This window comes from Eptesicus fuscus, chromosome 4 (genome assembly GCF_027574615.1).
Source record: "Eptesicus fuscus isolate TK198812 chromosome 4, DD_ASM_mEF_20220401, whole genome shotgun sequence".
NCBI lineage: Eukaryota > Metazoa > Chordata > Mammalia > Chiroptera > Vespertilionidae > Eptesicus > Eptesicus fuscus.
In genome coordinates this window covers 41,098,697-41,125,460 of record NC_072476.1, presented here as the reverse complement: position 1 = coordinate 41,125,460, position 26,764 = coordinate 41,098,697, and the positions used below count along the sequence as shown (strand labels likewise).

At 37.3% G+C, this 26,764-nt stretch overlaps 1 protein-coding gene and 1 pseudogene across 2 annotated transcripts in view; one reads left to right on the top strand and one right to left on the bottom strand.

Annotated features, from left to right (window-relative positions):
• PRR16 (proline rich 16) overlaps positions 1-26,764 on the top strand; it is a 126,285-nt gene that overhangs the window by 84,110 nt on the left and 15,411 nt on the right. The gene's annotated exons all lie outside the window — the stretch shown is intronic.
• Positions 1,488-26,231, bottom strand: LOC103288773 (forkhead box protein K2-like; annotated as a pseudogene).

Below are 26,764 nucleotides of genomic sequence, written 5' to 3'. Positions count from 1 at the left end.
GAGTTACATTTCTTTGTCCAACACAACTCTGAGAGCAAGATATAAAAAAATGCAGTTGTCATGTCTGAGCTGTATATATAAAAATCAACTTCTTAGAACAGTAAATTAAAGCAAGTAACAACTGAAAACCTATTGAGATTGTCTCACCAAATTGGCATATTTTATATTGTACAGATGACATCAACCCATAAGTTTAAGCCTGTCAATGGAATACTTTCTAAGACATATTTTCTGTATTCTGTTTTTGCCATAGTTGTTTCTTTGTCTCTCTTTTCATGAAGAAAAAATATAAGTTGATAATTTAATAACATGTTTAACATATGTTTAAAGATAACATGGACTTTTCATGTTTTCAAGTTTCTAGATGTCTTGCAATTTCTATCAGTTTTGAGGAAGCAGTATTCTGCAAGGGATTTTTCAGTAAACCTTATATAAATTCTTATAAAAACAAAAAGGTATTTTAAAATCTGCCCTAGCAGGTTTGGCTCAGTGGATAGAGGATCGGCCTGAGGACTGAAAGATCTTGGGTTCGATTCAGGTCAAGGGCACATGCCTGGGTTGCAGGCACAACCCCCAGTAGGGGGCGTGCAGGAGGCAGCTGATCAATGATTCTCTTTCATCATTAATATTTCTCTCTCTCCTCTCTTCCTCTCTGAAAGCAATAAAAATATATTTTAAAATAAAATAAAATCTATGTAGCAAGTGAATAAAATTGGAAATGGGAGACACTTGATTAACTAAATTGTTTTATTGTAAAATACTTACATGCTCAATCAAATGGCCATATTATAATTTATAGGATTCTAGAATAATATTCAGTATTTGAAGTTTTGGTTTATTGAATGATAGCCTAATGACTAGTGATTGTTACTCTCAAAATAATGGCTATGTCATTGAATACTTTGGGGGCATAGATCTTCATTTTTTTTTAATTGAATATGCTGTGTCCATTGATCATGAGTAGAAACTGTGCCCTGATACATTTTCTTTCTCTTCTCTTGTGAGAAGAGAAAGAGTGGTCTATTCCGGGTATATTATGTAGTCATATGCTATCTGTCAAGTTTCGCCACTGTAAAGTTACAATTTTTTCTCCTTGGAATTAATAACACTTCAAATTTACCTGATTTGCTATTTATGGCTTTTGTATTTTGTTCCCTGATTAAAAAGACCACTTTCATTTGAAGATTATAAATAACTTAAGAGAGACCATCTTCTGGAACTTTTTATGCTCATATTATTACATTAAAAATTTTTTATTGGAAAAGACCCAACTTTTCCTACCAATTCCACATGTGAACAGCAAAATACTGCCTCGTCTGCCAGCCCCACGGGTCCTCTGAGGGCGGCGAGGTGGCTCCTGCACTGTGCCCTGGAGGAGGGCTGTCCCGGGCCATCCGCTTGCACCGGGCGCCATCCTCACTTGGAAAAGCTGGGAATGCTGGAACCAGGTGTTGTGCGGTTTAATAGTTCAGGTGTGACTTCTGTCTTTAGGAAGTTTTAGGGCCGCCTGTGTCTTGTGTTTTCGGTGCTGATGTGAAGTCCGACCGCAGGCCCTCCGCCCACCAAGAGAAGGCGCCCCGAGCAGGGTGAGAGGCCGCGTGGTCAACCACAGCGTTGACAGTAAAGTAGGAAAGCTCTCCCGACCGCCAGTTCTGGATGCCCTTTGCCCTCATGGTTTTCCGGGGCATAGCCACGCTCCGGGCGATGACGATGCCCTTGCTGTCTTTGGTCTTGACCCACTTCAGCTCCGGCTGCTTCACCTGGTCGCCGGTCTGGCGCTTTGTGGCCTGGGGAGCCGAAGCTGGTGCGGGTGTCGCCAGCATGTGCAGAGGACGCGGCTGCGTTGCTCCCCGGGCTGTGCGCTGCGGGGTCCTGTTGGCATTAGTTTTTATTGGTAGCTGGTGCTGACCCAGAGGTGCCTGTGGCAGGATGCTGGCTGTCTGGACAGGGGTGGGCTGTGCCTTCTGACGCCAGGGTGGCCTGGATCGTCGCAGGAATAGGTTCCACTTGCGCTTGTCGGTGAGCTTCATTCTCCTGGCTCTGCCTTAGCAGGGGCCAGCACGGCCCCCTGCCTGACCCGGGCCTGCCCGGTGACAGTGCACGTGTTCGCTGAGGCCAGTCCCGCCACCCTGGGACACTGCTGGATCTGGTGGACGTCGTGAACCAACTGCACGACAGGCTGCTGGGAGGTTGAGGTCAGGGGGCAGCGACAGTGTGGGTGATGGGCTTGATCTTCAGGGGCAGCTGTCTCCTCCGCACAGCGACTAACAGGTGCACTCAGCAACCCACGCCTCCGCCGTGACAGCCAGTGGGCTGTGAGGCACCAGGCTCGGGCTCCAGGGAACCTGCGAACCTTCCCTGGGCAGGCTCTCAGGGGTCTGGGCACCACTGCAATGATGAGAGGCTGGACATCAGATGGGTCTCAGGGGGTTCTAAAGCAAGGCACGCCTCCGGGCCATCTTTTCCTGAAAGCCTGCTCTGTTCATTTGCTTTCTGAGGCAGGATCTATCCTCCAGAATGAGCCTTGGCCGGGTTCTTCCTGGGAACGTGGTACTTCGATGAAATCACGATTCAGAAAGAGATTGTGATGAATTGAATCCCGCCAGCCCTAGTCCGCAGTCCTGTACTGCGGATAATTTTTAGTGATGTGAGTATAAATGCCACGTAGGGTGATGAGCTGTTTATCAGGAGCCATTGTAATTGCTTGTACGATTAGGTGTGTATAAGAATAAGGTGTCTTTGAGTCATCCTTTGGGCTGTGTCCACCTGAAGCTTCCTTTTCATTTTCTGACTGCGAGTTGTCAATCAATAAATTAAGGTCAGGTGCTATCGCTCGGCCCATTTTGTACTGAAGATCCTGCTCCCCCAGGGGCTGGCTGGGCGGGAGTTTGCAAGCACTGGTGGTTTCCGTCGGGGAGGGCAGGGGCTGATGAGGTGGGCCACGGTGTCTGGAATGCTGATGGTCAGGGGCGAGATGCCGGCCTGCACGGCTTCACCTGGGATTCGGGCACCTCCTGCTTCTCCCTCTTCTCCATGGATGGCAGTGAACTTTTCTTGATGTTTGTGCTCCCATGCCTCTGTGACATGCGGTTTGAGAGCGCGCCTTTCTTGCCAAGGCAGTGCAGGTAGAAGTTGCTGCTGGCCACTGGGTCGGCCGGGCTGCAGGAGGGGAGGGCTGGGGGGCCCCTGCCATAGCCACAGCCCAGGAGCATGAAAATCTCCAGATGGCACCGTGAGATGGAGCTGGAGTCGGCCAGGCTGTCCAAGCCTTGCAAAGAGTTGCGGCCAATGGTCACCGAGCACTCCTTCATCAGGTACTGGAACGTACCTGTGAATAATTTCTTTCAAATGAAACAGTGGATTAGTGGTTTTCAACCTTCATTGTGTATTAAAGTCACCTGGGATATATATATATATATGTGTATATATATATTATGTATATATATATATATATATATATATATATATATATATATATATGGCTGTCCAGGTCCTAGTGCCAGGTATTTGGTTTCAGTTTGTCTGGAGTGGGACTCTGGTAGTGATATTTTTAAAAAGCTCCTGGAGGTGCTTAATTTGCAGCCAGAGTTGGAAGCCATTGTAATAGAGAATAAATCATGAGGAATACCTATATTCAGGAGTGATGGTAAGAGAATACTGGCTTAACAATACTACTGTTCAGGATAAATGAAAGTAAATTATTTCCATTTCACTTGGAGCCACAGGAAAAATTATTTTGAGTAAACTATTGTCCAGTGTAGCTATTGAATACACGCACATTTCTTCTGAAGAATAAAAGTAATCTTTCCTTTGAAATTTGGTTGAAAACTATTAAAATCTTACCTTTGCAGTCAGCTCGATTTGAAGTAATTTACTCTATTAGTAATTTACTCTTCATTGACTCTTAAAGAGAAAGCTTGCTTTCAGATTAACTTGAAATTTGCAATCGTTATGGAGAAAAAAGAGTTCAAAGTTAACTGTATATTGAAAATCACAAATATTTTTTTTTAAATCCAAAACACATACAGATTTATGCTCAGAGATTCGCCAGTTGTGTGGCTCTAGGGAGATGGCTATAGTTTAAATTCACCACTTAACCTACTGTGTTACTTGGAAGGCTAACTTAGGCATGCTCTATGCATTCAAGTTTTCTTTTTTTTTTAATTAATCTAATTGGTAAATTAAGTATTCCAGCCTTTTTCTCGGTTGGGAACCAATGCCACTTAGTAGACTAGAGCAAAATATATAAACTGGAAATTTAGTCAGGCTCTATCTCATATGGATAGCTTTATCTCAGGAAATACTCCAGTCCTGATAGACCTGATCAGATGAGTGATTCTCAAAACGTTGTAAGACTGGGAGAGGAGCAGTATCACGTGTTATCTATGAAAGCCGCCCTACTGGCCACCCATACCCACAATAGATGCCTGTAGATACACAATCTGATATTAAATTGATAGGTATTACTTAGCCAAGAAATAGAGCAACAGGTACAGACAGAATCAGGTGCTTCTTGGAATCCAGGAATTTATTCTGTTTTACAAAAAGGAAGGAAATAAGGGGGAAAGGGAGGAACAAAAGATAGAAGGAATCATTCAGTTATCAAACATTCCTATAATGTTATTTGTAATTCATGTTGCTCCCTGGATAATTGGGATTTATAAAAGTATAGATATTATATGTATATTCAGTTTTAAGAAATGAAAAAACTCTATATATTACTTACCACATTCTAAGAATTACTTTTTTAGAAATATAAAAAAATGTTTTAATTAAATTTAAAAAATTCTCATCAGTTGCCATCATATGTTTTCAGTATTTTATCCAATAATTCAAAGATGTGAATGATCACCACACTATCAAATTTCTATGTGGGATAACCTTGGTAAGTATGTTATCAGATGAGTAAGCTTTTAGGATAGAGGGAATCATCAAATGCCAATCAATAATGTTTGCCCTAAGAAAGCAACATGTTTAAATAGAAAAATATGTTGTTTCTTTCACATTTTTTATCAATCATGTTTTATATGTTCAGACTGAAGTGAAGCTGACACTTCTAAAACAGCCAAGATTGCATAATATTAACTTCCTTGGGCCAAATACTGGTGATTCTCTCCCAAGAAGATATTTGTTTAGTTTTGAAAAACTAATGCTGAACTATCAGATATTTCCCTTACAGCATTTTTCCTTCCATGTAAAATTCATTCTTTCGTGCATTCATTCATTGTCCTAACATTTTATGTGTGTCTATATATACCAGAAATTGTAGTAGTGAGCTAAAAACTGTCAATGTGGTGAATACAGAATAGTGAGAGAAATAAAGACACAAACATTTAATTCAAAACTTCAATAATGCTATGAGAGAAGAATGTAAGTGATTATGAAAATTTGGAAGACATCTAAGGTGGTAATTTAAAGTTTATATGAGGAAGTGATATTTGAGCTCAGATCTGAGAATTAAAGAGGCATTTACTTAAAAGTTAGCATGTCACAGAGATAAATGGGATGTGATAAATGTTTGAGGTAGAAGGGAACATGCATGAGGCTGGTGGGCCAAGAGCAAGGAAAGAAGTACTAACGACTATGAAAGAATGTGCAGCAATGTGGAAAGGACAGAATGAAAACTTACTTTTATTAAAGGGAAATGATAGAAATGGAACCAGAGAGTGTCATTTTGTTGTCAGCATTGCATAAATTTTATTTTATAATTTTCAGCTTAAATAATTTTTATTTATCCTTATTTTTATAACTCATATTTCTGTTGTGTGTGCCAAGTGGCAGTAGTATGCCAAAGCCTAAGCCACATGGGTCAAATAGTAAGACTTTACTATAGATACATGTAACAACATTTTTTTTCTTTGAAAACATTTAGGATACATTTTTCTATGCATTATAGCTAAATCATTGTTAAACGAATTTTCACAGAAAATATTAGAAAATTGCTAAATATTTAAATTTGAAATTTCATATGATTGTCATAAAGGATTTATATTGTCGTAATATAAAGAATTCTATTTTACCATTAAAACATGCTTTTAGCCAAAACCGGTTTGGCTCAGTGGATAGAGCGTCGCCTGCGGACTCAAGGGTCCCAGGTTTGATTCCAGGTCAAGGGCATGTACCTTGGTTGCGGGCACATCCCCAGTAGGGGGTGTGCAGGAGGCAGCTGATGATGTTTCTCTCTCATCGATGTTTCTAACTCTCTATCCCTCTCTCTTCCTCTCTGTAAAAAATCAATAAAATATATTTTTTTAAAAAACATGCTTTTATTTTTACATATTACATGACTCATCTTGTTTCTAGTAACTGGAAACAAGTGTTCTAAGAGTTTGTATTAGTTTGCGATTTAGTTTTGAAAATCTCTTTCAGCACTCCCTCATCATAATGCTAAAACTGAAAACACGCCCTGTTGATATGTATCTTATATAATTTATAGTCTCCAGGATTAACAATCTTATTCAACCAATTGTGAAATTACTGAAGAAAAACCAATGTTTGGAAGACTTTTTTTTTTTTTTTAAATCCTCACTCCAGGATATATTTTAATTGATTTTAGGGAGAGAACAAGGGAGAGGGAGAGAGAGAGACAAACATCAGTGTGAGAGAGGAACATCCATCAGTTGCATCCTGTAAACACCCCAATCATGGATCAAACCTGCAACCAGGTATGTGCCCTAACCAGGAATCCAACTCCCAGCTTTTCAGTGTACAGGAGGACTGAGCCGCATCGGCCAGGGCAAAAAACCAATGTTTGGAATTACAGAGTTTGAAAGGCAAAATCCTGAGGCTCTTTTTTTTTTTTTAATTATATTTATATTTTTCTATACAGTTTATTGAATGGTGTACTCTCCTACTAAGGTATTTTTGGTTTTCAACTATAGGTCTGGAAAGTTTCATGAAGGATTAATGAACACATATTCACTGGACACTTACTTTTAAATCATCATGGTGTTAAGTGGTGGAAAAGAAGTATCATGTATCATGATTTCTCCCCTCCATTAATTTACAATCTAACTAGGAAAGTACACTTAAAGATTTTAGGGTTATAGATAATTAAAAGCCAACTGAAATATGAGTGAAGTCCTGGGGTAGAGTTGAGAATCAGCAGGGAGGGTGTGGGCCTGGGACCCCTGCCCTGACTAAAGGAAGATGCATGTTGAAAAGCCATATGAAATAAGGTTGGTCAGAGAAGGGTCAGATTATAAGAAAGTGACGATGCTACTCGGGACCTACAGAGTGTGGTGTTAGGCAGATTAGAGATTTTTAGACAAGGCTGACTGACAGGAAAGTGAGGTAGGAAGAGAATCAATTTCAGAAATGAAAGGCATAGTATATGCCAGGGCTGACAAGTATATATATATGGCAGTGGTAGCCCATTCTATACTATAGCAGCTAAGAGATACACTCACAGCTGAGCTTTAAAAGGATGCTTTTTGTAGTATTTATTAATTTAGGGTCTAAATTTGGACTGAGTTTAAATTCTGGCTCCAGCACTTATTAGCTGTGTGATATTAGATAAGACCTATTTAAATTCTGTCTTTGTATTAATCAGTTACTATGTGTAAACAGTTACAACAATGCCTGGAACATAATAAAGCCTATATAAATAGTACCTACTATTTGTTAAGCTAGCAGCAGTGTCTAAGTAAATAGATATAAATATATTTAAGGAAGAACAAAAGCAGATGTAATACTGGCATCTTTTATTTAAAGGAAGTGATAGAAGGGAATCAAAGAGTGGGAAAAAGAAAAAGTCATTATCTAAAGTAATAACCTTGAGTTTGAGTATTATGGGTGATAGGAATCACATGATTTGATAACTAAATTTTGCTCCAACTTAGTAACAAGGACAAATTACTTCCATGTGCACTTCACCCATGAAAGATGAAGAACTAGTTTTTAAAGTTTCTTCTAGTTCTTATTTTTGAGGTTTGTTGATGATGGGAACTCATAAGAGTGCTTATCTCCTAGGCCCGTGGTTGGCAAACTGCGGCTCGCGAGCCACATGCAGCTCTTTGGCCCCTTGAGTGTGGCTCTTCCACAAAATACCACGGCCTGGGCAAGTCTATTTTAAAGAAGTGGCGTTAGAAGAAGTTTAACTTTAAAAAATTTGGCTCTCAAAAGAAATTTCAATTGTTGTACTGTTGATATTTGGCTCTGTTGACTAATGAGTTTGCTGACCACTTTCCTAGGCCTAAAATATTCCATTCTCAGAGTACCGTGGAAACATCTCAGTGACAGATTCTGGGGGATTGGTAAATGTTGGAAGCATTATAATGGACAGTGTTATTCTTGCAATCTAATGGAAGGAGGAATCCACAAACACATCAGTATGCTTGAGATCACTTGCATCAAAGGTATAAGAAATATTATTAAATGGGTAATTTATAAAATTTAAAAAAAAATAGAAAAGGAAGCAGGGATCACTAGAGCCTAGAAGAAGCTAAAAAATTCATGTCTATTTCGGCTCTTTTCTTTGGCACTGTCAGGGGAATACAGACTCAGGCATTTTTACAAAGTTCCTCCAAATTCTTTGTAGAAAAGGTATAGAAAGGTTACAGGGACTACTAGGTGGATCAGTAACTGGTTGAAATTGTTTGAAGTTACTTTCAAATATTTGATATGGAAAAGGGAGAATTATTGATTCGAAGAGCTCTGTGGGATGGAATTCAAAGTGGAAATTGAAAGCCATATGGTAGGAAAATTGCTGAATTTAAGAGAAATATGTTTAACAGAATTGTCTAACAATGATGTAGGTAACTTTAGGGGGTCGTGGGTTCCCAGTACTGATTATGTTAAAAGAAAATGGACACCCAGTGTCAGGGAACCATAGAGAGTGTGGCATGGGTACTTCCTGGTTTTGTCTGCGAGGCATGCTTTTCCCCCATGAACTTGCATAGCAATAATGCTTTGCTATGAGGAATTAACCTGCCTCCATTGGAGAAGGTCTAAGAGTGACTATTAATGAATATTCTTTTCTCTCTTGGCCAAGATGGCAACTTGATGCAAGTCAATCAGAATCTCTCTAGAATTTGAGCTGTCAAGGTGGGAGCGTATTCATCCTTTAGGACAAACACAATAGAAACATCCCATTAGTTCCCACAGCTGGATATTCAGAATTGCTCTAGTTTCTGTCCTTTTCAGGAAGTGGCTTTTCAGTGTTTATCTCACTTTTCTAATCAACTCATAATATTACAAATCTATGAAGATTTGCTTTCTGTTGTTTACAACCACAGAATCCTGGTTAATACATATGTCAATATGCACATTGGTGATTGAACTAAACCTTCCTTAAAATATCTTTAAGTACAGACAGCCTATAATTCTCTAATTTAGAAAAAAACTATTTGTATCTTTTTAATAGGAAAAATGTTAGAAAAGTAGGGGAATTAGGAAAAAAAATTGACAGGTTGAAAAATCCTAGCTATATTTTCTTATGCTTGTGAATTTTTATGAAATTAGTTGTATTTACCTGTTTATTTATTTAAAACTTTCTCTTTGGTCCCAGTGTCCTACAATTGTTCTGGATTAGATCTGTGACATACTGACCTGTAAATGATCGAAGGACCTAGCAAAGTAATTTCATGAAATCTGACATTATCTCCGTCACTGTCAGCTTCAACAAATGAGCGGTCACATTTAAACTGCAGGCCAGGGGGACCCTGTCACTCATTCTTCTCTGGAACAAAGAGTGAAGAATTCCCTGACTGGAAGCTCTCGCTGTCAGATCCACAAGATGTTGTCTTCATGTATTTAAATATGTCATCTGGATGGTTATTGGACATATGCAAATGCAGTGGACTACGGATAAGAAATCTGAAACAATTCCCTCAGGTTTGGTTCTTTGTAAAGAAAATGTTCTTAGTATGTTCTTTCTGGCCTCTGCTTGGCTAAACCACACTCCATGACTGACCATGGATGTTTTAAATCCTCAATTACCTGACCTCACACATTTATATCTTACCTATTTTCTCAGAATCATCTTGGCTCCTGCCAATTCTGTCCTTATGCCTCTCTATTTTGAGTCTGCCATTTCTTAGGTGTGTTGATTGGACAAGTTTCTGTACTTTTTGATTTTTTGTTTGTTTCTATACTTCTTAGACTCTCTGTTTTATCATTAGCAATAAAGTTGTTTGGCTTGCTCTAAGGCCTTAATCAGTTAACTGCCACGATATTTTGAATTGGTGTCTATAGATGCATATGGCGTACATATGGTTAAATGAGATATGAGTTATTAGCAAAGCACTATCTCCAGCAAATATGAGTTATTGAATTTGTATTAGTATTGTCATTGGTTTTATTTTAAAACAGAAAAAAAATACAATTAAATCTTCAGGTCTGGCCAGTGTTGCTCAGTGGTTGAGCATCGACCTATGAACTAAGAGGTCATGGGTGGATTTCAGTCAGGGCACATGCCCGGATTATGGACTTCATCCCCAGTAGTGGGCATGCAGGAGGCAGCCGATCAATGATTCTATCTCTCTCCCTCTCCTTTCCTCTTTGAAATAAATAATAAAAAAAATAATAATGCTAAGCAAAATTGTCATGACAGGGGGCTATCAAGGGATATCTTTGTCTATGTTAAGCTAATTTCCTGTTTCCTTATTTCCTACACAATCTATAATAATAAAATCATAATATGCTAATTAGACAGACGACCTTCTGGATGAAGCCGGGGCTGCCCGGGTCCCGGGTGCCAGAGGGAAGCCAGTGCCAGAGGGAAGCCGGTGCTGGCAGCTGGGGGAAGGAAGGCCTACTCTTGCATGAATTTCGTGCATCGGGCCTCTAGTTTACAATAAACCCCTTTTAACTAAATCATTCTAACCATATATCTTTCTCACAACTAGAACAGCTGAAGGCAAATTGTTAATACTAGGAATTAAGCCCAACTGGTGTGGCTCAGTGATTGAGCATTGACCCATGAACTAAGGAGGTCACAGTTCAATTCCTGGTCAGGGTACATGCCTGGGTTTTAGGCTTGATCCCCAGTAGCGGGTGTGCATGAGGCAGCTGATAGATGATTCTCATCACTGATGTTTCTATCTCTCACTCTCCCTTCCTCTCTCTGAAATCAATAAAAAATGTATTTATAAAAATGAAGTTTTTAAAAATACCAGGAATTAATAATCTAGTTTTATATGAAATCAGTAAAATTTAAATTTGGTCTCAGTTCATTATAATTAAAAAATGTATTGGGTAGAAAAAGGAGGTCATGGGTGAAACTTGGACCCACTAGCTCTTTTCTTTTGCTGCATGTATGGCACAAAAGAAGTAATATGATTGGAATGAATAACTAAATCTTTATAATTTATGTTGTGGGTTTTAACAAATGAATTATCATGAAAACTCCATTGACATGAGTATTCTTAAAATATAACGTTATGGTATTTCTCATTTAAGATTAAATAATAAAGTAATAATTGTAGAATACCAGTAAAATTGAGATCATAGGCTCAGGGAGTTGGTGGTATCTAACTAATTGCAAATATAAGCCTCTTACAGTTTTTATTTTGAGAATAAAATAAATGCTAATTAGACCAGACGACCTTCTGGATGAAGCCAGGGCTGCCTGGGTCCTGGGTGCCAGAGGGAGCCCAGGTCCCAGGTGCCAGAGGGACGCCAGTGCTGACAGCCGGGGGAAGGAAGGCCTACTCTTGCATGAATTTCGTGCATCGGGTCTCTAGTTTACAATAAACCCCTCTCAACTAAATCATTCTAAGCATGTAATTTAATAAATCATATCCATAACATGAAAATGATATTTCTAGCCTCTGGATTTCAATAGGAAAAAAAACTATAATTTTCATCATAATCATTCTGTGAAGCTTTGACAATAGTATTAGAGTAAAAATTCACCATTAACCAAGATTTGCTAAATAAATGGAAGGAAAGTAATTACATACAAACTTAGAACTATATTTTAATATTGCTACTTTGTTTATAACTTCATTGTTAACTCCATTAATATTATTGTAATGTAGTTAATGCATAATTATAATGCATACTGTTTGTAATTATGTATTGAGGTAAATAACTCTTATTTGGAATCAAATTTGATGCATAAAAAATGGAAATGGTTTATATTCATTATGAAATATGTTAAGTAAATTTTTCTACATTCTGAAATTATGGTATTTTATATGAATATTGGTTTTCATAATAAGTGAAAATAATAAGAGTAAATAATTATCGAGGCTTACTATTGCTGGCTTTGTGCCGCATGTATCATGTTCAGTGCTCTTTGTTTTTATTATTTACCAGCGTTTATCTACTATCTTTTATAGGAATTAGGAGTTATTTTTATCCTAAAGTAGAGCATGAAAAATGATACAGAAATGGTAACTTGGTTTTTATTTAGTCTAAATAATATATTTTTATAGTGATATAACTTTGTGGGGGCTAAAAAAAATATTAGTATTTTTCCTCCCACCTTCTAACTGGGCCAATAATCAAATTAACAGAGACAGTTTAACAGTAGAAAATCCATTTTAATACATGTGCATGGGGAATTTGCATAGGCATAAAAATTCCAAAGACCGTGAGGCCACATTGGGAATATAACACATTTTTGGACAAAGGGAATAGTTGGGGGACAGGGTATTAGATTTCTTAAGTGGGAATGGGTGTTTTACAGGTTTTTGAGGGAGAGCAGAGCTCACCTGCCAGGAAGTCCCCCGATTCTGTAGTGCCTGCCCTAGTGCTCGTATTTCCTCACTCGACTGAAGGGGCAGTGGATAACCTGCCACGACCCTGACACTGGAAGCTGCCTCTCTCCGGCTATTCACTGGCTCACACCTGGCGGTGGTCAGGGTACCCACAGTATGTCTAGGTGGTCGCTGATACTGGCATCACTGGGAGATAGGTTTAAAAATTCCTTTATTCTGCCATCCATAACCAGAAAACTGGTTTCATGCTTATAATCTTTAAAGTATTGCAGATATATTTAAGGTATGTGCAGAGATAGTTCAGGTAGTATCAGAAAGGATTAGTCCATTTGTGTAATCTTAATTTAGTCAGCAAACATGTCTGGCATATTTAATCTCTACCATGAACTGTGCGAGGTACCAGGACTGCAGAAATGAATTATTTATCTTCTGACTGAAGAGCTCACAAATCCAGTAATAAAGATAGACAAGTAGATAAGCAGACAAGATACAGTGTGTTTGTGTGTGTGTGTGTGTGTGTGTGTGTGTGTGTGTGTGTGTGTGTGTGTGTGTGTGTGTGTGTGTGTTTAATAATACAAATACTCCAGTAGAGGTATAGGAACTCAGAGGAGGGAGCAAATAAATTGTATATCATGGCAAAGAGAAGATGCTATCTGAACTTGCCTTAAGATATTAGGAATTTATGAGGCAGAGATGGTCAGGAAGTTCTAGTTAGTGAGGAAACCGTATGTACAAGAAAGGAATGGAGTCCTGGCCTGTGTGGCTAAATTGGTTGAGCATCATCCCATGCACCAAAAGGTTACCTGTTCAATTCACAGTCAGGGCACATGCCTGGGTTGCCGGTTTGGTCCCTGGTAGGGGTGCATATGGGAGGCAACCAACTGATCTCTTCCTCTCTCTTCTCTCTCTTTCTCTATCTATCTCCCCCCTTCCTCTCTCTCTAAAATCAGTACGAACATATTTTTTATAAGAAAGGAATGAAGACATACAGTATTTTCCTTTGGGGACAGTGAGCAGCATTTTGCTTTTGGAAAATAGGGTACATGCAGGAGGGAGGAAGTGTGTTTGGATAGCAAAGGTGAGAGTGAACTGTCACAGACTTGTGAGTTTTACTCATAGAAAAATAAATAGGGAAAATGGATGACATGGTTCTGAGATTCTAATGAACTAGGAAATGCAAGACTGACCTCATTCCTCATGCGAGTCTTTTGCAAGCATAAGATGCTATTTTGCCAATACTACAGTTTCAGTTTAACATATCTTGTCATCTCAGCTTGAACTCTGTCCCCTCAACCATAGCTACTTATACAGAATAATCCTATTATGTCTTAAAGCTAGCTTTGTTCTCAGATACCACAATATGAAAAAAAGTTCTATTCCATTATTTAATTAGCTTCTCAACAGTATATAAATAAATTAAGCATATCCACTCAAGACCACAGTGGTAAGCAAAGTCTGAGCTGAGGAAGGAATTGGTCAAACCTGTTCTTGAATTATTCTCTTACTCCTAAGTTTGCCAAATGTATGTTCTTTACAAATATTCATTGAGTTTAATAGAAGCCCTAAGAAATGTAATTGACAACAACTCTTGCTGAAACTATTTAATTTTTTCCAAATAATTTCGCAAACATATTTTTCTCTGTAATTTTCTGCTCATAATACCTCAGGTGTATACGGTGAATGACATTTATGCTTTTCTCCATATCTGTTGAGTATCAAGCCAGGATTATGAGTTCTTGTGGTTTTCACTTCAGTTTTTTCAAATGTTCAATTAGAGTCAGAGTAAGAAACTCACTATATTCAATTTATTCTACTGGAAAATAGCTGATAATTTCTAAGGAGAGAGAGAGAAGAAAATAGTTCCCAAAATATTATAAAGAAATCCTAGCATGAGGAAAATATGAGAGAGTAAAATGTGTAATATTGATATTGAGGAAAGAATAAATTATAATATTTAGCCCTGGTTCTTTAAAACATTTTCTAGAATGGCATTTTACTATTTTGCAAAGATTCATCTATATTAACTGGAAACAAAAGTATGGAAAAAATTTAATGTAGTGAGATGAAGTAGAGAACACATATTGTATATTTCATTTATATCACATTAAAATAAGACCAATCTATAGAGATTGAAAATAAGTTAGTGGTTTGGTAGGGCTGGGGAAGGGATGGGAGTGACTGTTAAGGGAATTGGGTCCTTTTTCAGGGTAGTAGCATGTTCTAAAGTTAAACTGGTTATGTTCCATAACTTGGTGAATATACTAAAAACCACTAATTGCACACTTCAAAATGGGAATTTTTTTGGTATGTGAATTATATCTTAATAAAGTTGTTGTTGTTGTTGTTGTTGTTTATGTAGAATGGTTCCCTGACCAGTGTGGCTCAGTTGGTTGGAGTGTTGTCCCGTGCACCAAAGGGCCCCAGGTTTGATTCCCTGTCAGGGCACATACCTAGGGTGTGGGGTCGATCCTTGGTAGGGGCGCATACAGGAGGCAACCGATTGATGTTTCTCTCTCACATCAATGTTTCTCTCTCTCTCTCTCTCCCGTCCTCTCTCTAGAATCAATTAGCATATCCTCAAGAGAGGATTAAAAAATTTAGAGTGATGAAAATTGAATCACTCTTAAGTTGTGATTTTTTTTTTAATGCAAAGAATACATGTAAACAGAATTTAGATGAGCCACAATGAGAACCTGGTTTCAAGTCTGTATTCAAGAAGCAACATTTACTATTCCTTTTCCTTTGGTTTTCTTTGAATAAGGTCTTTTTTAAATTTTATTTTTAATTAAATCTTTATTGTTGAAAGTATTACATAGTCTCCCTTTTTCCCCCATTGACCCCTTCTAGCCCACCCTAGTCTCCTACCCCAGGCCATGAGGCCTTTTTGATGATTAATTCTATTCAGTGACATCATAAGTAGTTTAAACTGTTTTTACCTCTGCCTTTGTGATTTGGCTGTAGTGAAACATTACCTGTAAACTATGAAATGAAAACAATTTCTGGAAATTTAGGGAGGTAAGATTGCTGAATTTAGAGCTCAGATGACAAAATACTAGTGAAGTAGGGTAAGTAATGCTGCATTTGCAATTCTTTTCCTTGTGTTCTTTCTGATATCAGTCTTTCCCAGTGCTGGGATTTACATTATTTTGGTGATTATAAATAGCCGTGCTTGAAGAAATTATAAAGTACACTATTTTACTGAAGAGTAAAATCAGCAGAGAATTTTGTGAGAGTTTACTCTTTGTGTTGGGCTTGAGAAATAGGTTGCATACTCCCATGATGCCATGAGGCATCACCGTGTCAACTGTCTCCCAAGAATTTACAATTTGGACTGACAGCATTGCCTTGGTATTAACAGAGGTATCATGGATGCTAAGGGTAGGAGATCCCAACAGTCTAACATAAATAAATAAATGCTAGGTTTTAAACTTTTTAAATTATTTGCTATTAATTTTTGTTATGTTTATATTAAAATGTTGTTATGTACTACTCATCAGCCATTCCCAAAATGTGAGCAAATGTGAGCTCATTAAATTGAAGAATGGCACAAAGACATTCTTATTTTATCAATGGTTGTCACATCACATTTAAAACATTTATTTTCTCGTAGTACTCCTACCAATAAAGCAATCACTGACATTCTGTCTTCATAGAGTCACCATTTAGGGGGAAATGAAATTTACATGTTTTGCAATGACATGTGTAAATTAAACATTCTGCCTGTCAGAATTTACTATTAACCAGAATTATATTAAATCTTTTTTTTTACTTACTAGTATATAAAAAGGCACCAGATAGTCATTTATAGCAATGTCTTCAAAAAGGGGAATTGTCACATAGCAATATCTGCAAAGTTCATTCATTTAATCAAATAGTTAATTAGCATCTACTGTATACCCATCTCTGGAATTGAGCTTATAGTTTTGTGGGGAAAGATTTTTGTGCTTCATTGAGAATTATTACAGTTACAAGGAAATCAGTGAAAAGGAAGTTCAGTGTAAGCTGATTAGTTTAAAGAAAAATGTATTGAAAAGAGGGAATTGGGCTGAGTATTAAAAATAGGTAGTAGTAACAAAGGATTTACAGAAGTCACATGGCACTGGTAGGAAGAGTTGAGATGTGAAAAAGGCTGCCCCACTCCCATAGGCTTTGGCTGAGATTCTTGAAGGATATCTCAGCTTCCAAGATCTCCTTGAGAAGCCTGGGGTCTCAACCCCAAGTCAGGCTCCCCAGTCCAGAGCACCGGAGCTAGGAAGAGGTGCCCACATAACACCTGGCTGCGAAAATCAGTGCTGATTCTCTCTGCCAGGGAGAAACAAGAGTCTGCTAGAGACACAGGCACCCTCTTAAAGGGCCAGTGCACAAAATCTTGTTCACAGCCTCTCTCCTCCCTGGGCTCCGGTGGAGAGAGGGCAGAGTGGACCGGAGACTCGTGAGGACAGTCTGGGGTTTGTGGCTCCGGGGAGAAAGCTGGGGGGACAGGTATGGGGAAACCTTTGCTGAGTCCCGCTACCACACCACAGACACCATCTTTCTTGGGTGGAATACACCCCTTATTACAGCATCAGCCTGGGGGAATGCAATAGCCCCAGCATTGGACTCCCTGCTCCTGCCCTGCTGATTCAAAAGAATATATGCACCCCTATGTTTATTGCAGCATTAGTTACACAACCAAGATTTGGAAGCAGCCCAAGTGCTATCAGTAGACGAGTGGATTAAAAAGCCGTGGTACATTTACACAAAGGAATACTACTCAGCCATGAAAAAGAAGGAAATCTTGCCTTTTGTGACAGCATGGCTGACCTGGAGAGTATTATGCTGAGTGAAATAAGCCAGTCAGATAAAGGCGAGTACCATATGATTTTACTTATATGTGGAATCTAATGAACGAAATAAACTAACAAACAAAATAGAAACAGACACATAGATACAGAGAACAGACTCGCAGATGTCAGAGGGAAAGGGGTAGGAGGGCAGGGTAAAAAAAGATGAAGGGATTAAGCCAAACAAAACAAAATGAAACAGAAAAAAAAAACCACTTCATAGACAACAGTATGGTGATTACCATAGGGTAAGGAGTGTGGGGGGAGGTAGGAGATAGTAAAGAGAGGATAAATGATTATGGAAGAAAATTTGAATTGGGGTGGTGAACACATGATACAATATACAGATGATGTATTATAGAATTGTATCCCTAAAACCTATATAATTTTATTAACTGTCACTCCAATAAATTCAATTAAAAATTGATTATAAAAGCCACAAATGTGGGTAGAAATAAAATACCTATTTTTTGTAACCCATACAGGGAGAAAATATTTATAATGCACATATCATACAAAAGATTCATTCAGATTAAAGCTTCTATGTATTAATGAAGACAAAAAGAGATAACAGAAAAGTGGGACAAGGCTAAATAGACACTTCACAAAGGAGGAAACCCAAACAGCTGAAAACATTTTTTAAATACTCAAAGCAGAAAATGCAAATAAAAATTACAATATGATATCAATACATATCTATTAGAATAGAAGAAAATAAAGACAGGCAATGCCAAGCTTTTGGAAATATGTGATACTGCCAGAACTCTCATACGCTGCTAGTTTAAATACACATTTTTACAAACAATTTGTAAAAATTATTTGAAGTATTTATTAAAGCTGAACATATGCATACATAAAAATCACCATTTCCATCCTTAGATGTGTACGTAATATAGAGATAGGATTACCAATGTGCAGGCACTAGAATGTTCATAGGGCCATTGTGTATAATAGCCACAAACTGCACATTGAACTCTTTTTAAAAAACATATATTTTTATTGGTTTCAGAGAGGAAGGGGGAGAGAGAGAGAGAGAGAGAGAGAGAGAGAGAACCATTTATGGGCTGCCTCCTGCACGCCCCCTATTGGGGATTGAGCCCCCAACCCGGTCATGTGCCCTTGTCCATAATCGAGCCCAGAACCCTTCAGTCTGCAGGTCGATGCTCTATCCATTGAGCCAAACCAGCCAGGGCTGCACATTGAACTCTTAATGATGCCCATCAACACTGGAAAGGATAAATAAATGTTAGTATATTTCCATGACAGTGGTCCATAGCAATGAGAGTATCAAAAGCTGCATACAACAATTTGAACAAATCACACAGAAAGAATGGAAATTGGAAGAAGTTGTAAGACTACACACTTATATAAATTCCTACATTTACGTAAAGGAAGGTGAAGGGATTAGCTAAAGAACATATATGCATAGCCCATGGACACAAACAACAGTGTGGTAAGGGCCAAGGAAGGGGGTCTTGGGGTTGAGTGGAGGTGGGCAAAGTGGAGAGAATGGGGAACATCTGCAATATTGTCAACAGTAAAACTCACTTAAATGAAAAAAAAAAAGTACAAAATAGATCAAACTAATCTGTGGCATTAGAAATCAGGAAAGGAGTTACCTTGAGTGTGAGAGATAGTAACTGAAAGGGAACATACAGGGGTTTTGAAGTGCTGGTAATGATCTATTTCTGATCTCCGTGCTGGTTACACAGTATGTGTAGCTTGAGAAAAGCCGTTGCACTGTAAACTGACGACAGATGACCATTAATGTACGCCAATTGTAACTCAATAAGGGGTAGAAGTTAGAAGTTTTTAAAAAGTTGGAGAGACTACTTCATTAAAATACTCCTCACAGACAAATAATTTTCAGAAAAAAATGTTTTTAAAATTAAAATAAAGATGAAAAGACAGAACTTTAAATACTCTAAAAATTTCCACAGAGTTAGATTTTTTTCACAGTTTATATATTGCAATCTGCTTAAGCTGATCTATTCTAAACAGCCTTTCACCACTGTGACAGTCCAAAATTAACAACTCTTATTTATATATGTAAGGTCCTTCCAGGGGACAGTTGAATCATCAAATATAGACAAAGATGTCTTCAATTTCACTTAAGTCTATTTGTTTAAATATTTATTCTTTGAACATCAGTAGAGCCATGTATAATATTAAAGGGGAATTATGAATCAAAATATGTCAGATTCCATAAAAGTGAGGAAGTCATTCAAACTTCTAGCAAAAACTTGAGGAGTGGGGAGTGTAGTGTATGCAGTGCATGTGCACACTTTTATCCAATCAGAGTGTTTCTCAAAAATAGAGAACTAAGCCGGGGCCTAGCATCCTGCAAAATGATGCAAATTTCGTTGGAAGATTTATTTTCTCACATGATGAAAGTTTGATTTATGTTTTGAAGGAAAAACTTGAAATGCCAGCCCAGGACAGGACTTACTAAAAATTATCTTGCCCTAACCAGTTTGGCTCAGTGGATAGAGCATCAGGCCTGCAGACTGAAGGGTCCCAGGTTCAATTCCGGTCAGGTCCATGTACCTTGGTTGCGGGCACATCCCCATTAGGGGGTGTGCAGGAGGCAGCTGATCAATGTTTTCTCTCTCATCGATGTTTCTGACTCTCTCTCTCTCTCTCTCTCTCTCTCTCTCTCTTCCTCTCTGTAAAAAATCCATAAAATATATATTTTTTAAAAATTATCTTATATTCTTGGTTTTATAGGGAATGACATAATTTTCACAGGTAATTGACAATGACCCCTATACGTTATAAAAAATGTTTAATTAACAGCTTTTAAACTGCATTATATGCATTAGTATTTTTCAATTGTCAACACTGAAAGAAAATTTAACATTTTCCCTGATAATCAAAGGATTTTTAATATTATATCTTACATACAGTAGGCAGGCCATTTCTGAATCTCGGATTGAAAAATCTTTTTGAACAATTCTTTTAAAATTAAGTTTCATATCTTTGAATCCGTGTATAATTTTAAATAATTATAAGGCACTATAAAATATTAAACATTTATAAAAGTAACAATTCTCAACAGTTAAATGTGATAAAATAAACCAAAGTATCCTGTCATTTTAACACAGCTATGTGATAGTTTTTCCCTAGTAGAATATATCCCAAAGACAAAAATAACTGCAAAAAATGTCTTAAAATGTTTTTAGCATTTATATTGATGGCATATTATTGGTATTGTTTATCTGAGACTGGTATATGTACTATGGCATAAAGCAAAAAACAAAGCACATATTATATTCTAATTCCATCATCCTTAAGGGTCCTTGAAAACCAAGATTGTCCATGTATGAAAAAGGAGATACAGATATAAAATAGAGGTTAGTTAAAAACCTTGTAGAGCTGAATTTGAATTGGAAGTATCAATATAAACTGGTAATTTTTTCTTAAAACTAAACAAAACAAACAATCCAGAGTTTTCCATTTAAAAGTATAAACAATCCAGTAGCAATTAGCACACTGAGAGACTGTTTTATCCAAATACCAAACCTCTTCAAAAGAAACCTGAGCTCCCTGGGAAATGGCTAATTCCAGATTGGAGGCAGAAAACATCTTCTTGTACCAGATAGCAAGGGAGCTAATAAACACTATTAGGACTGTATCAAAAGGAATCACTAACTTGAAGAATCTCCAATTGAAAAATGATGGGAAAATAAAGCATCAATAAGGATAATGGTTGCAATGTATTGAAACACATCAAATATGTTTATCTCTGAGTTCAGAATGACACTATAAAAATACTGTCACTATCTGAAAATAGTAGGAAACAACCTAATTTTGTGAAATGGTTGAATAATAAAGGGAAGGAATCAAGCATTTAATGCTTTCCCAATATGAATTATACCCCTGGGGGATGAAATATAGAAATATTTCAACTAATTAATGAAAAGGAATTATGGAATCATATTATCAATATATTGCAATCCCTAATGAACAGATAGATCTAAGCATTAGTCATGGCTACTAACAGCACAAATTAAAAAGCTATTAAGTTCCTGGCCAATGTGGCTCAGTTGGTTGGGTGTCGTCCAGTGATTCCTGGTCAGGGTACATGCCCAGGTTGCCTGCTTGACTCTCAATAGGGGAAGTTTAGGAGGCATATAAGAGAAATTCTGCAGTTTCTGTCTCTGTCTGGCATAATGTCCTTCATAATGTCATTCATACTGTCCCAAATGACAGGAATTTCTTCTTCTTAAAGACTGCATATGTATATATACAATATTAACTGCATATATATATATATATATATATATATATATATATATATCACATTTTCTGTATCCATAACAAACACTTAGATTATTTCCATACTTCCATACCTTGGCTACTATGAACAATGCTTCTGTGAATATGGGAGTGCAGACTTTAAGATAATGATTTTTTTTTTCCTTTGGAGATATATCCAGAAATGGGATTGTTGGATCATATGGTAGTTCTAATTTTAAATACTTGAGGAACCTCCATACTGTTTCCATAGTAGCTATGTTAAAACTCTTTGTGGTACAAAATTTAAAACAAATAGATTTGTCACTTCTCAGCACTGTTTTAAAACTTGCCTAACAGCCAGGCTGATGTGGCTCAGTGATTGAGTGTCAACCTGTGAATCAGGAGGTCACGGTCAGGGCACATTCCAGAGTGTGGGCTTGATCCCTAGTAGGGGATGTGCAGGAGACAGCTGATCGATGATTCTATCTCATCATCGATGTTTCTATCTTCCTCTCCCTTCCTCTCTCTGAAGCCAATAAAACATATTTTAAAAAATAAAACTTGCCTCACAAACCCTATCTCCTATTGAATACAATTAATATTTGACTAGAAAAGTTGATGCACCAAAGGAAAAAAATATTATAGCAAGAGTATTCAGTGTTTAGCACTCCCACATAGCCTAGGAAACTTAAGTTCAGTGAAGTGAAACAATTTGAGAAAATAACGGATTTAGCAAAAAGTAAAACATTTAAATCATGTGTGTCTGATTTAAGGTGTAATTTACTTGTGCTGCCTCTCCAAAAGAAAGGACATTACCTCTATCTGTCATGTGTGGTGTGTTTTTTTAAATTGATATCCCACCAAGTTACAACAAATCAAGTAAGTTATTATTATATCCTATTACACTGACAAGGAATATGGGCATTGGAGACATTTTCTGAGCTAAAATCTATTAGATTTAAAGGGCAGTATCACTGCTCTAGCATTCTCAGTAGCTTCCTTGGGAGTAAAGTTCAAAGAAGTATAATTCCCTGAGAGGAGGTCTTCGAAATATGTTTGTGTATAGCCTTACATTTGTAAGTGACAGCCCTGAGTCACACCATCATAGCTGTTCTTAAATCAGAAAAACCTCAAACTATACTAGATGCTAATTACAGAGCATCATTGTGAAGTTATGTTTTATTGCATATAAAATCATTTAGTTTTATTGCTTATCAAAGGAAAAATAATACAAAGAAAGCCAACAAAAAAAGCAAAAACAACAGAAGTAAAATAATATTTCATTGATAAAAATCAAGTTTGGGTGGAAGCTGATGCCTTCTGCCAGGATATGTTTCACAACAAAAGGACATATAAAAAGACAACCAGGAAATAGCAAAAATAAAGTGTGTAATATGACATAGGAATAAAACCAAATCTTTCAGCATTATCTGTGGATATGCAGTTCCTTCTGCTTTCCCCATCAAAATTAAGAAACATTAATATTGAGTCACATTAAATTTAAAATTCTACATTTATGAAGTGAATAGAAATAGGTCACTTTATAAATGTTAAATGTAGCTAAAGAATTAACATAAATAAACCAGTATCCCAATAAATAGTTTTCATTTACTAAACCAGGATGATCAAAATCAGAATAAACACAGTGACCTATGTGAGGTAGACTTTTCAAATAGTAAGTACACTGTAAAAGTTCTCTTTGATGATCTTTTCCAAAACCAATGCTGAAATGATTTCTTAAGCCAAAGTAAATCTGTCTGCTAACAGACAAAGCAAACCACCTATGATTTTCTTATTGTTTTGAATTTCTATTCTAGCTTTTCTCTTTCTATGGAGCTGATAGAAAAATCTTAAGTACAAAGAAATAAAGCAGAGCAAATTGTAAGTTCATATACACAAAAACACCCACTAGCATATGTTGATCCAGAAACTTCCTTTTGGAAGTACCTTTTAAGGGTATATCATTTTACTTCCTACATTTTCTTTTGTCTTTAAATATATGAACAACAATAAAAAATGGAAAGTGTAGCCTTGGCCAATGTGCTCAATGGTTAGAGCCAATGGGTTGCAGTTCAATTCCTGGTCAAGGTCACATACCTGGGATGCAGGTTCAATCCCTATCCCTGGTCACATGTTGCATGCAGGAGCAACCAATGGTGTGTCTCTCTCACATTCTCACATCAATGTGTTTCTTTCTCTCTCTCTCTCTCTCTCTCTCTCTCTCTCTCTCTCGCTCTCGCTCTCTCTCTCTCTCTCCCTTGCTCTCTTCCATGCTCTCTAAAAATCTGTGGGAGAAAAAAAGAAAATGAAAGGAAAGTGTAGAAAACAAAACTAGGGTTGAGGTCATTTAAGTGTTCTGAGGCATTGCAGTGAATTTCCTATGAGAGAAAATTTGAAGAAATTATTAATAAAATTAGAAAGGTATTTTCAATTAGTAATAATTTGTACACATTAAATCCCACTTAGATTTTTCTAGAAAATAGACATGAAACATTAAAGCCTTTATTACCTGTAATTCCTAGGTGTAATAATTATAGTTTGTTTAGAAAGCAGTTTCAAAATTAGTCAGTAATTGGTTTTGGCTCTGAGAAAGAAACACATGAGGATATTTATTTTTCATCTTTAAAAAAGAATGGAACATTTTGCTTAAATTTCCCATTTCTGTTATATTACTAAACCACTGATTATGGGCATGATGCCTCCAAACTTCTAAATACTAAGGGGACTTATTCATCAGAGGGAGTGAAATACAATCTACCACATACCACATTGTTGAAATTTTAAATACCACATGCATATTCTGTTTACAAAGCTATGCCATAAGGGAAAGGCAATAATTAAATTGAGCACATGGAAGAAAACCATCACTTTAAATTTCAATATATAACTATATCTCTAAATTAAATTGGATATTAGATACGTCCTTGAAAACCTGCATATTATTGTATATTTTTTCCAATTTCTCTCAAATATACATATGTATATTTCTCCTATATTTGGAGATAAGAGTCTTTAAAGAGACAATCAAGTTAAAATGAGGTTTTTAAGGTGGACCCTAATCCAATACAACTAACATTCTTAATAAGAAAAAGGAAAAATTTGAAGACAGGCATGTGCACAGGAAAAAAACATCATGTGAAGATGAAGGCAGAGATTGGGTTGCTGCTTCCTTAAGCCAAGAGACACCAAAGATTGCCAGCAAACGCCTAGAGGCCGGGAAAGTCACGGAATAGATGCTTTCTCAGAGCCTGCAAAAGGAAACAACCCCACCAGCACTCGACTTTTGGACTGAGGTCTAAGCCTCCAGAGCTGTGAGAAAATAATTGTTTGTTTTTCAAGCCACCCAGTTTGAGGCACTTTTACAGGAGCCCTAGCAGACTGATGCACCATATTTTATCTAGCAATCCATAGTTTCCCTTCAGGTCTCATTTCTGTTCCAGCATCCCATATTACACTGAGTTATCATGTGTCTTTAGACTGCTTTTGGCAGCGACGGTTTCACAGACCTATTTTTTGATGACTGTGACAGTTCTGAGGAATAATGACCAGATATGTTGTAGAATGTTCCGCTGTTGACATGTGTCTGGTATTTTTCACATGACTAGACGGTGGTTATGAGGTTTGGGGAGGAAGACCACAGGAGAAAGTGCCGTTTTCGTCAACATGATGTATCGCTGTTGATGCTGACCTTGAACACTTGGATAAAGATCTGTCAGGTGTCTCCACTGTAACACCACTCCTTTTAACCCCCCTTTCCTACTGTTCTCCTCAGGAGAAAGTCACTGTGCAGCTCTCACACTTCAGAAGTTGTAAGTAATGCTCCTGCTCCCAGTAGTTACATAGTTTATTTGGAATTATCCTCATGGGAGGAGAGTTGCCTCTTCTCCCCCACTGATTATTTATTCAAACATTTACTTATATCAGTACAGACTCATGGAAGTTTAATTTATACTTTGGATTATAACCTACTGCTACCTTACTTTGTGATCCAAACTGTTCACTGTTCTACCTTTGGCCACTGCAGTTCTTTCATTTGGCTCCTATGTCCCGTTGGCAGGTCCTTATCAATGTGTTTGTGTGTGTGTGTGCTTCCTTACTTTCTTTTTTTAAAATTTCTTTATTAATTAAGACATTACATGTGTCTTTATTCCCACATTACCCCCCCAACCCCCCCCCCATTCATGCCCTTACCCCCCTGTTGTCTGTGTCCATTGGTTAGGTTTATATGCATGCATACAAGTCCTTTGGTTGATCTCTCCCCCTTACCTCCACCCTCCCCTCCCCTCCCTTAGGTTTGACGTTCTGATTGATGCTTATCTGTCTCTGGATCTGTTTTTGTTCATCAGTTTATGTTGTTCATTATTTTCCATAAATGAGTGAGATCATGTGATATTTATCTTTCTCTGCCTGGCTTACTTCACTTAGTATAATGCTTACTTTCTGGTATGACAAGATGCTCTAAGATCATCTGTATATTCCCTGTTCCAGTCTTAGAATCAGCCATTTTCCAAGGATCCCTGGTTCCTTTTATCACAAACCAAGATCAGGGCACTTTATGTGCTAACTACTACTGAGATAGCATTGCTTTTATGCTACTTCAGATAAAAGCACAAAGAAATACGTGTGTGTGTTCAGACATATATCTGTAATAATTTCTATCTGTAACCATCTGTATGTGTGTGTTTATATACATACATATATACATACATACATACATACATATATTCATAGTATATTGGAAAACACACCTGAACCAAAAGTACCTTGAGAGCCAGACACTGAGACTATTTTTGGTTTAGCCATTATTGAATAAGTTACTGGATTCTGAATATAACACCAAGGTGATACTTTGATAATGTAGTTTACTTCTTTAGGAGTTAAAGTAATATGTCATTGGATTGTATTTGAGATGTATCATGACAAAGAGTATTAGGGTACCCAGGACCTCCCTCTGATTAATTCCAAGTTTAATGACAGTAAAAATTACTCATCATTCCATTATTTGTCTGGTTATAAGGGTAATCTCCTTTCTGTTGG